This window comes from Micropterus dolomieu, linkage group LG09 (assembly GCF_021292245.1).
Source record: "Micropterus dolomieu isolate WLL.071019.BEF.003 ecotype Adirondacks linkage group LG09, ASM2129224v1, whole genome shotgun sequence".
Lineage (NCBI taxonomy): Eukaryota > Metazoa > Chordata > Actinopteri > Centrarchiformes > Centrarchidae > Micropterus > Micropterus dolomieu.
The window spans coordinates 18439279-18451873 of NC_060158.1; the positions used below are offsets into that span (position 1 = coordinate 18439279).

At 39.6% G+C, this 12595-nt stretch overlaps 2 long non-coding RNA genes across 2 annotated transcripts; one reads left to right on the forward strand and one right to left on the reverse strand.

Moving 5' to 3' along the window:
- The first annotated feature begins 1729 nt into the window (after positions 1–1729).
- On the forward strand, positions 1730–6414 carry LOC123976010. Its single transcript, XR_006826214.1, has 5 exons — positions 1730–1852; positions 2323–2705; positions 2819–2923; positions 3030–3257; positions 6336–6414. It is a non-coding gene; the product is annotated as an uncharacterized LOC123976010 (long non-coding RNA).
- Positions 6415–6595: 181 nt separating this feature from the next.
- LOC123976009 lies at positions 6596–7348 on the reverse strand. Its single transcript, XR_006826213.1, has 2 exons — positions 6997–7348; positions 6596–6890 (listed from the first exon to the last, which is right to left on the reverse strand). It is a non-coding gene; the product is annotated as an uncharacterized LOC123976009 (long non-coding RNA).
- Positions 7349–12595: the final 5247 nt, after the last annotated feature.

Genomic DNA, 12595 nt, shown 5'->3' on the forward strand with positions numbered 1-12595 from the left:
ATGCGGTGCACCTGCTGCCGTGAAAAAGGATCACAGGTGGAAATATCCAGAAAAATTACAAGTTCTGTGTCTTTTCTGCAACTTTATAAAACATAACCTAATAATCTCTTTCCATTGGCTACCCATTCAATTTAGGATCGATTTTAAACTTCTTTTACTGACTTTTAAATCCTTGAATGTGCCCCCCCTTATTTATCTGAGGTGCTTCATCCTTATACACCCACCCGTTCGCTCAGGTCAGTTGACAAACTTCTCCTGAGAGTGTCTAAAACCCATTGCAAACTTAAAGGGGACCGTGCTTTTGCGGTGGCAGCTCTGAAATTGTGGAATGCCCTTCCTCTTACATTCAGACAGGCTTCCTCACTGTCTGATTTTAAAACTAGTCTTAAAACCCACCTCTTCCATCTGGGTTTTGACTTTTGAGGATGACACTTGGAGTAACTCATTTTTTACTGTTTTAAGCATATACATTATATGTATGTGATAACCTGTAAATTGATGTTTGCTTTTTTAAAAATCTCTGTACAGCACTTTGTGCAACTTCTTGATTGTTGTTAAAGTGCTCTATAAATAAATTTTGATTGATTAATTGATAACCTACTGCTTATGGAAAAACTCAGGGGTGCAGACAGGGAGAGAGAGGAGGGAAAGCCGGTGTAGTGATTGCAGGGAGAAATCGATGCAGGTGCAAAGGAGGTACAATTAGAAATAATAAAAATAATGTCCGTGGGGATTAAAACAGCCTTTCGGAGGATGTAAAGTGTAAAAGTTTTCCAATAAAGAAATATGCAATTCCACATAATTTTGGAACATTGTTATTACCACATCTGTGAATCACAAGTAGAGTAAGATTTTGAATAAACTACACCCAAAAGCTAAACTTACTAAATATGTCTACATACAGTAAGTTAATGATTTTTGGTTGTGGAGCAGTGGATAAGACACATGCCTTTGGTGTGAGAGACCTGCGTTCAATTTCAACTGTGACACATCCATCATTGTGTCCCTGACCAAGACACTTAACTCCTAGTTGTTCCAGAGGCGTGCCACCTTTAACATATATTGCAATTGTAAGTCGCTTTGGATAAAAGCATCAGTTAAATGACTAAATGTATTTATTATATATGTGGAATACACTCCACCTGGTTCACTTTACTGGCCCCACCGCCCTTTCATTGCTAAGGTCTGCTGACTTTGCTTGGTGTGTATGAGGAAGATGCTGCAGCATTATATTAAACTAATTTACACCAAAACTTAAAAAGCAGAGATAAACGAGCCAGTAACGTTGCAGCTTATCAATACCAACATTCCAATCTTTAATAATTTAGCCGTGGGGCTCATTTTATACCCATCCCTAAAAGAAACATAACAGTTTGTCAAGACCACCACCTATAGCAATGTTTCTTTAACTTAACAATACTGAGACAAGACTGTCAATTTTACATTTACTCATTTGGCAGATGCTTTTAAAGCAACCTACATTTCAGGAACTAAAAGCATTATGAAAGCAAGATTAATTTTACTAAGTTAGCTAACATAACAGCCAAACACACTTTTGAAAGGGCTGTGAAAGTAAATCAGTAAGGTACCACTACTTACTATTAAATAGGCAGTTACTTATTCATGGAACACTAATTTGTACATCAAGCTAAAGTAACACCGCACGTCAACGGCCACTCCTCTGTTAGTGAGAGCCAGACAAGCACGTCTGTGTGCGCATTCTCTAGGGGCTTCCTGTGCTTTGACGCTCACAGACGTTTACGGTGTTCCGTACAGGCTGCTAACGGTAATCCATTTTTGAGCTGTTTATTTCTTTTAACGGAAGAGTATACTATTGAAATCTATAAGAAAGGTGAGTACATTTATTTTTGTTAAAACGTAGGTTAATTAGGCTAACTTTACTGCTTAATAAGCTAGACGACCATGCGACTTAGGCCTGTGTTAGGCTTGTGTCGTGACATTAATTATAGCACGTGAGTTAAGCAAGAACCATGTGAAACGTTAGTCAACAACGTTACCACATCTTTCTGAAGAACAAGAAGGAGGGGAAACAATTTGCATTTATTTTAAAAATTTAATAATTGAAACTAACTAATGTGCAAACCATGAACTTAAAAATTAAATGATTAGGATACTACGTGTTTGTGCGCGTGTGAGTAACGCGTGTGTGTGTGTGTGCACCATTTACACTAAACTGATTAAAAATTACAACTAGAAATAGTCAGTATATAACCAGTAGGATGTGTTCATTTTGTGCATGCACTATCTAAAAACTATTTACATTGTGTGTGTGTGTGTGTGTGTGTGTGATTATGTGGACAGACAACATTTATGGCAAAGTGTCACTTCCTCCACCCCAGCGCACTCGAAGTGGAACCACAGTTGGCAAAGGTCACACTGCACCCATTCGTCAATGGCCCCATCTCCTGAGCCAGGTGGGACCACTCTACTGCAGACAGCGCAGTGTTCCCCATCTTCCTCAGTTGGAGATGGTGCCTGTTTCTTCTGCCTTTTGGTCTCCTGTGCTTGTCTGTTTTCCACCTTCTTTGCCATATTCACATATACACCAGCAGGTGAACGTACTCGTCACTGGTGATGACACGGGCTGGCAGCGGAAGGCGACGCCTTACCTTCTCCTTCCTGTCCAAGGCTGGGCTCATGAGTACGTTGGCCAGACTTTCCGGAATGACACCTGCTGCCACCAGGTAATTTTGTGGACTGACCATTTTACAAGTGGGACAAGGTGTTGGAGTGGTGGAGGGAGTGGCTGATGTCGGTGTGTCAGTAGGTGGATCGCTGGTTGTGTGTGTGTGAGTAGCAGTTGCACTGGATGGCGTGGCTGAGGGAGTGACGGGAGTGATGGATGGCGTGGCATCCCTTCGGTCAGCAGATGGGAGCACTCTCACCACTCTCACCACCAAAAGTAAAGCATATTTAAAACTCATTAGCATAACACAAAGAAATGCAAGTAACTTAGAGTATGAATTATCATTGTATTAATATTAAAATTACCTGGGTTGTGTCCACAGCCCCCCTGGACAGAGGACAGATGCCTGCCTTGCAGAACCCAACCTTAATATTTTGGGCAGTGACAGCAGTGGGGTAGGCATTCCTCAGCAGAGAAGAAAACTGCTTCTTCCCGACCACAAGATCCCCTCGCACTAGACCCATCCTGGAAGCCATGGTGGAGAAAGCAGTCTTGAGGGGATTAAAGACAGCAATATCCAGGGGCTGTAGGATGTGTGTGGTGTGGGCAGGTAGGCAGAGAATTTATTTTTCCCAGCAGTACATTATAACATTTTTTGAGACATGTCTCGTGTTGGTCCATGATTAGAATGAGAGGTCTGTCCTCCGGAGCATACTGCACAAAATGCCGGAGGAATAGCTCAGAGTCCATGTACACCTTCTCCTGGATTCCCAGAGAGGGCGTTGGGAGGCCCATCCAGCCTATAGGCTTTACTTGGGAGGCAGCCAGGGTAGATGATGAAGGGTGGAATGCTTTCCCTGGCTGCATTCACGCATCAGTGCACTGTAATGTGCTCCCTGGTGGTCTGCTGGTGCTGGTAGACGTGCTTCATGCCAGTCTGGCAGAGCACCTTCTCCCTGGTCCTAGGTTTGTCTCCCAAAGCCAGTTTCGTCACAGTTGAAGACTAGATGGGGCTTGTCCTCCAAACTGTGACGGATGAATAAGGCTTCATACATATCAAAAAAAACCTCCAATGGCATTTGATGTATGACATTTTATTAAGTTAAATAATAGCATTATGTGTGAAGATCCTATCATTGTTTTAACAGTATCATAATAATTAGTTTTTATGAAAAGTTGGCTATGAAACAACATCACAATCAATTCAGTTATAGTTCATTGTTGATTTATTAAAGAATTACTATTTTAAATGTTAAAATTCAGGCGCACGCAACAGCGACTGTGTTGACAGACGTGCTGCGTCTCTGCTGCCTGTCTCAGTCATCACCTAATTTCATCATAACACAGGCCTGACCCACAAGAAAGAACAGTGTATGTTTAATCTATCTAATATTGTGTTGGTCATACTATACACTGATTTACTGCCTATCCGTTTTGAATAATACAGAAGGTAAAGAGCTTTATTTAATTTATCACATTTTAAATCGCAATATAGTTAATAGGTAATCACAATTAGATTATTTTCTAAAATTGTTCAGCCCTAGTTTGTATAATAAGTATTTAATATGTTTATATTTAACTTATTACTGTTGTAATCTGTTTTAATTTTCCTCTCAAGTGAACCTGAGGGCGGAGTTTCCTCGAGCTTCAAAGACATTATGATAAGATGTATCCTGAAATAGTGTTGATTTCATTTTATCAGCGGTGAACCTAATAAACCCCTCAGCCCTTCAATTGCAGACACAAGTTGCCTCATCTGAAGTGGCTGTAATATGTATTTGTAAAAGAATATTTTTCCACTGTGGTAATGAAAGTTGGTGAGGAATGTTCAGTTTTTATTTAAATTTAATATTATTATTTGTTCATTTTGGTAGATGTAGTTTGTGGTCTGGTGAACTGTATTGTGTTATACACAGCTGAGTCCCTTTTATTTATCATGTCCTCACTGATATAAATGGGATAGACAAAATATCAGAAACACCGGTCCATGTGATCCAAAATGATCATACAGTTGCAACAAAAACTGAACAATATCATTTTTATGAAGGGAGGATTTATTGCAGAAATGTTGAATTAGACTGCATTAAATTTAGCTAGATGTACCAAATAAACTGGTAACTAAGTCTTAAAGACTAAATACATTTATCAAAACATAAACTCTGCCCATATCACATGTTTGTAAGAAGTGTTTACATGGCCTTTATTTTGTAAACTAATCAAAAGTTGGTTTTCATATATTGTGTGCCCATTAAGGACTCTAGAGAGTGCTGCTGAAGGAATTTCATCATGCCCATAATCACCTGACTTGCGAAAGCAGCTCTGATATTGGTGATAAAATATTGAATTTTGTAAGAAAATCAGCATTTGATGATGTTCTTGTTGAATGGGAAATCTTATATTGTACTGTTTTAGAAATGTGCATTAGTCCAGCTGTGACTGAGGTTTTATAATGAATATGTATATTTAGCAATTTAAAATTCTCATAGATTTCTTTCACAAATGATTGGCAGTGATCAAAAGTCTAGTCTAAAATCTATTACAGCATTAAGTGTAAACATTTTTCACTGTAGGCTCTGTTAAAGGCTCTTATAAACTTATGATGAGATGGTTGAATGACTCCTTAATGGTTCTTAAACTATTTAGTACCTGACTGAAATTCCGTCTCAACCCTGTTCAGACCAAAAATGACACTGTTGAGAAAAAACGCAAGGGTGTGTGTTGGTGTGGGAATGTTGCTTCAGATAGAAGCTAAATGATGAAATATTATACAATTAGTCTAGTTTAAAATATATTTGATTGGCTAACTCAATTCTTAGCCACATAATCTTACATTTTGATGCAGCAAAACCTAAGTTAGGTTAAAGAAATCTCCATTTTCTTTTCTTGTTGTATTTATTTTTGTAAGCTTTCCGGTACATGATCACTTTAAAAGCCATTTACAAGCTTATTTTTAAATTCTTGGGCTGCCCTGAACGCATAACCCAAGACAGAAAATCCTCAATTTTGCTGAGATTTTATGTGCTGAGCATGACTTTTTATTTTTCTATCCGTCCAAGAGACCAACTCCATCCATGATCGGTCGTCTACGGACAGGTGCAGAGACACAAACAAAGAGATGTACTATAGGCCTTCTCCACAAGCAGCTCACCTGCAGTTGTTACCACAGACTCGTGGGTGAAAACGTTCACAACGCGAGCTGTGTTTTTGGGCAGTAAAACATACGGCTGACAATGACAGTCGAAAGCGAACAGACAGCAGCCTGTATGTGTCTGTCATTGCATGATACAGCAAGAAAGAAACTGAAAACACTTGCGGTGCAAGCTGGTGTGTGTGCGCAGCATTGTGTGGGACAGAACTGTAGGTGCTTGTGCAAATCTCCACATCCCAAAATTGAAAACTGAATACCAACCCAGTGAAGGAATAGTCGAATATTTGGGTCCAGCCCTACTGCACTGGCTTCCAAATCTCTTCTATTGTCATGTTTAAGGTTATAGTTGGCTTCTATTTCTCACCCATGGTTTGACTCACTGTGTTTGTTTAAATTTGACTTTTCTTTTAGTAATTGCAGCTGGATGGATTTGTTATTGCTATCAATATTATTATTTTAGAATTACATTGGTAGAACTGTCACTTTATGGCTTGGTGTGCTATAAAAATATTTGTATAATTATTTTGATTGTCAATCTAGGAACAACACGAGATGCAAGCCAACCTTCCGTGACCTCCCAGTGAACCTGCTAGTGGATGACTGACATCTTCAAAACCTGCAATGCAAGTACTCGGTGTACTCACAGAAATGTCAACAAACAAGTAGTATGAAATGTAAATATAATGTTTTAAAATGTACTACAGAAAACTAACTGGAATACCTCTTCCAGCAACTGACAGGTTTAAAGAGATGAAAGGATAGGTGTTGTGAGATGGACAGAGTGGACCCAAACGCAGTGCTCAAGATTAAATGGCTTTATTAGGGAAAAAAGGGGTTAAGGGACTGGAGTTGAGGGAGAGGTGGACACCGGGGAAACGCAGGCACGGGGAACCGAGGAGACAGACCAGAGAGCCGAGGGACCCTGGGGGGCTGAGGAAGAGAGGAGGCACGGGAGAACTGATCTGGGGGTTGGTGGAGGAGTGTGGTGGCAGGCTGACTAGGGAGGCACGAGAGCTGGGAGGACGCTGTGGGGGAAGTCCGAGGGGAGAGGGCAGGTGAGCGAGCCCAGCTGACAGAGGACGAGGGTGAGTGAACCTGGGGAGAGACAGACAGATAAACAGGGTTAGCAACTCAGGGAAAATCAAGAACAGGGAAACAGAGGTCATGCAGGTTATATGAGGGCTTGAGTGATCAGTAGCACCAGGTTAGGAGCAACGATGATCAAGCAGTGAGGACAATAGGTCCAAGGCTGGGGCGATTCAACGACGTAATTGATTACGTAAACACGCGACGCGTCGCTGCATCCGATGTGGGATTATCCCGGACAAGCTCCGCCTTTGACAGTCTAAAGTTTGGAGTATTTCAGACAGACACTCAACAACGTGCTGCTCCGTGAGCTCTGTGAAGTGTAAACTGAAACAAAAGTATCCCGCAGCACTTTGTCTAGATGGCAGCACCGCAAATCGTGTTTACTTTCTGTCGCCACACAAGCACGGCACATTATCAGCACGAGGACACGTAGTATTTCTTCATTGCCTTCATGTTAAAAATAATTTCTGCTCCGCTGCTGTCATGGTAACATAACGTTACACCGCGAGTCATGTAACGATCGGCTGTTTCATATTTTCTCTTTATTTAACGGCCACGTATGAGAAAACAGCTGAATCTAATTAAGGACAATCTGTGACAGTCTGTACAGTCTGAGTCCTTTCAGGTGTTCACTGATGCAGAAATACATTTTATTATCATACTGCATTACTTAATATTGAAATGAATCCATGTCAGAAACATTTAAAGTTTTAAGTAAAGTAGCCTAATTAATGTCATTGTTATTATCACAACACATCAGTAGCGTGAAAATTTTATTCATTTAAAGATTTGCTGCTATTGTCATTATTCTAATGTGCTTCATCAGGATGATTGAATAAAATATAGATTTACTGATTAGACATGTTTTTGATATTTATTTTGGATAAACTGGTATGTTAATCGAGTAATAGGCAACTTTTCTTTCTTTAGAATAAACAAAATTAGTCGTTAGATTAATTGAAAAAATAATCTATGTACAGCCCTAAATAGGTCTAAATTGAGACGAATGAAGTATATGGTGCATGGATCTCAAAACCTAAATCCCCCCCTATGAGGACACAGGATTTTAGGATGCTAAGTTTAGTTGAAGTAAGGCTTAAGCAGTCTAGTTAAAATATTAAATGGATATATTGTTGTTAGGTCATTGGTCATAGGTCATTTACTCGAGACTGGTCTTGGTCTTAAGACCACTTTTTAATGGTCTTGGTCTCGTCTCGGACTCGACCGCATTTTTACTCTGTCTTGTCTCGGACATTGAGGATTTTATTTCAAGACCATAACTTTGGGAATAAAATTGCTTTTGCATTGTCTGATTTATTTTTTAACATCCTAACTTTGATTGGATGTAAAACATACTGCTTCAAATGCAACCAATAACCCTAATTAAAATGTGTTTTTACTGTTAACAATTGTCACCCCTCCCCGGCGATTGCGATGCTTACGTTGATTTCAGCTCTTAGTGTTTGTATGTGGGTGTTTTAATGAGAATGTGGATCTTTCAGATCAATTTGAGACGTACCTCTGATCTCGTTCCACATTTTATTGTGTGTCATGTAATGTGGTGAACTGGTCTTGGTCTTGACTTGGTCTCGGTTTGGGCGGTCTTGACTACAACACTGTCTCTTACAGTTGAGTCAGATTAAGAAAGCATTGTAGAGTCAGTATAGACAGAAGGAATCATAACAGCCACCATTAACTCTTAACATTTTGATTATTGTATCCAGACAGGCTTGGAAAAAATAAAAAATATGCTTTTAAGTTTGTGGGGGGGACCGATGAGCATGCAGTGCAAGCTTTCTTTTATAATTATCCTCATAATTGGATTGTTTGCGTTTTGCAGTGCGAAGATGAACCAGACATTGCTGACACTCCTCATTGTGGTCACTGACACTGACGTTCCTGGTGCAGTCCACTTCAGCTCAAAGTGAAAGGTGGCTGTGGATGGATTTGTCTCTTCTCTGGGGGTGGTGATGGAACAGTGGTTTAATTTCCCATTGTGACACGTCCACCAATGTGTGCCTGAGCAGGACACTTCACCCCTATTTGCTCCAGGGGTTTGTGACCTCTGATCACTTCCTCCTCCTACAGGTTCAGTGACCTGTTCGCGTGGGCTGAGGAGTATGAGGATTCCCAGACCAAACCTCCCAAGTCCAGCCTCCACGCCTCACTTCCGCCCACCAACAATGAGGAGGAGAGCAGTGCCTCAGTACGTAGCCCCACCTCCACCTGCTCCTGGACAACCGGAATCTGCGTCTCATTGTTTGATTGGTCCGTTTCAAAACCACACAGAAATCTGATATTTAATGTGTCTGATTTGTGAAACCAGGAAGCAGCTTTGTGTCTTCACCAAGCAGGAACCTCCAGGTTTGAAAAGTTACGCCTCAAACCTGCATACTCTCTAACAGCCAGCAGGGGGCGACTCCACTGGATCATATAGAAGTCAATGAGAAAATGTGGCTACTTCTCAGCTGATTTATTACCTCAGTAAACACTTTCCTAATGAGTTTATGGTCTCAGTCGCTAGTTTCAAGTGTTCTTCAACACAGCATTATAACTATAATTTATAGTATTAAATTATGGTCCCATTTAGAGGAAAATAAACCAGAAAGCAGGGGAGGCTTTAGGGCGGGGCTACCTTGTGATTGACAAGTCGCTACGTATGACCCAAATATGGTACCCCATGGATGTTCAGTCTGTGTTCAGGACGGAGCTGAACACCTCTTTTCTCCCAGCTGGACAGGTAGGCTGGAATAAAATACAGCTGCTCGTTATTTTCTATAAATTGAACTCAAAGACATTCTGTTAGCTTCCTGGTCAGCTTCCAGTCTGAAGGGGAGATGTTTGTTAACCTGCTTCACTTCTCTCACCCTTTGGCTTCTCCAGACTTTTGTTGGTCTGGAGAAGCTGAAGCATTTATTGCCTGACACACAGACACTGTACTTTTACTGCCAGAATATTTTCTTCTCTGAGATTCACTGTCACTTTCTGTCATTCGGACAATCAAACACTCTAAGACCTCCCAGATTAAAGGAGCTGCTCTGATAACAGCACCTGTCAGGTAGACGTCCTGCACTTTTTTTCGGCAGGGTCTTAAAGTCTAAAATTTCAAAATTTAAGGCTTTAAAAAGTCATATTTGCTGAAGTTTGTGTTCTAGGTCTTAAATAATTTTAAATGGGTATTTATTTTCCAACATCCATGTAACGCTGCCTCAAATGGTCATTGAAATGCCCCCGCAGCGCTCAAGAATGTTTTCCTCCCGTGGTGGTGTAGTTCTTTCTGTTGCTAGTCCAAATCGGTACAAATATAATTCACTATATTTCGAATACATAGACTAACAGGCAGCTTTGGTGTTATTGCTGCAAGTCTCTTTCGGAATATACCACAGATTTAAAACGGATTTATTCTTCAGCTATGGGGAAGTGCAACCTTAATTTCTACAAATGTATAAAGTGGCAAATTAAGACAAGGCAAACATGAATAATCCCATCTGTAATGATTCTGAGGTCATGTGTTTCCTGCCATTATAAGGTGGTAAGGCTGAAAATAGCTTGGTGCTGCGCAATGAATATAAAATCACTGGAGAGCATCAAAACTAACCAAATGAATTTTCCCAGATCTACTGGTTAGAATTCAACCCCAGTAGACTTATTTAACAAGTTTAGCTTTTGGGGTGTCGTTTATTCCAAATCAGCTCTAGACTTTCCTACTTATTCACAGATGTGGTAATAACAATGTTACAAAATTGTGTGGAATTGCATATTTCTTTATTGGAAAACATAATTTTCTTGGGGGAGGACCCCCAATCCCCCACACAAACATACCATATTAATTTTTTTACAATATACGGCCCCGTGAAAGCATGTTTTAATCCCCATGGACATTATTTCTATTATTATTATTTGTAAATGTACCTGCTTTGTGCCTGCCTCGCGCCTGCCTCAACTTCTCCCTGCACTCACACACACACACCTTTACCTCTGGTCTCTCACTGCAGACACACCGGCTTTCCCTTTTTCTCTATGTCTCCCTGTCTGCTCCCCTGAGTTTATCCATCAGCAGTACTTATGTTTTATAAAGTCACCGAAAAGACACAGAACTCTTTCCCCCCTGAAACCTGCAGAAACCCTGATTGTTCCATTACCTCGTCTACCTGACTTAAATATTTGCATAGTGTGAGACTTCTTATTTTAAACAATCTTTATTAGCCATCTTTATTTGCTTATGATTCCATGAAACTCCACATTTTAAGCTCCCTTTATATTTTTTAAGTAAAAGTGCTGCTGATGGAATAAAATTACGCATAGTTGCTTTTTACACAAAACACAGTAAAGTAAGTAGTAAAAGAAAATTTTATTTAACTCAAGAGATTCAAGTTATTATCACACACCAAAAGATCTCATTAAAATTAGAAATAGAGAAAGTTCAACATTATAGCAAAAAAGAATGAAAACAAACTGATTATCAAAATTGTTGCTCATTAATTATCTGATCAAGCAGTCACTTACTTTGTCTATTCAACTTTATGCAAGATGTGCCTTATTTTGTGTCTGTTAAATGTAGAAATGACAGACGATGTGAGAAGATCATACTAATAAAGAGAACTTGAATTGTAATAATGGAGTAGTATTTGTATTTTTGAGGACTATTATCTGAAAATTTGAAGTTTACTAGTAGTAATTTTGTTGAGTGAGTTTCCATTAGTATTTGAGTCTAGCACTACACATTTTTATATAATTTTTTTTTTTTAGTATTTCCCTCAGAGTGTAAGTTGTGCACTATTACATTTGAGGAGAGAATCAGTGGAATTTTGTGTGCAGAAATTAAAGGCTTTTAAAAATGTATTATATTTAAGTTAAGGTTTACTCAAAAATATTACCACTACTTAAAAAGTCTGAGTATTCTGAACTTATTCAGGTTTACAGTGTATGGGAAACCACTTCAACTTAGCCTTGATGTGTTTGCAGAACTGGATGCAAAACACATGTTTTGCTCCTAACAGGCTTGCAACTCATAAAGCGTGGGTGTTGTAACTTGCTTAAGTGTAGACTGACTGAGAAAGAAAGACAGTAGGAAATAGAGACTCAAGAAACGTGAGGCCACGGGAGGTCCCTTTTGTGTTCACCTGGTAATCATCACTGTTCTGCTGGACATAGAGGCGCCACAGACTTAATTTTGCCTCATCCATGCAGAGCTAGGGCTTTGTCCACCTGAAGACAGCTATCACAACTTAGAACAACACATCGATCACACAGATCTCGCGTTTGGTCTGAATGCACAGTAAGTCACTGCCACCATGTCTCCTCCCTGCGTTCTCTTTGCCAGGTAGTGTAAGGTATAGCTCAGGTTAATGAATGTGCCACTGGGGCAATTAATTATGCATTATCACCAGGTTTGCAGGTACCCACTTGTCAATCATGTGATCAGACTGCGCAGGTCTTGTGCAATCCTCTCATAGATCACAGATGTATATAGCTTTTTTTTTTTTTATCAACATTGTGTTAAATTGAGCTACAGGTTATATTTAGTGATAAAACCTATATAGGTGTAGTTTATGATTTTTTTTTTTTTTTACTGTAGTAAATCTGAAATAGAGATATCAGAATATGGTAAAATATAATTGTATTTGACATAGTACAAACAACAATACCGAAAACAAAATAATACCACAGGGTATTACACACCATGACATTAGAGGTCTAATTAATTATAA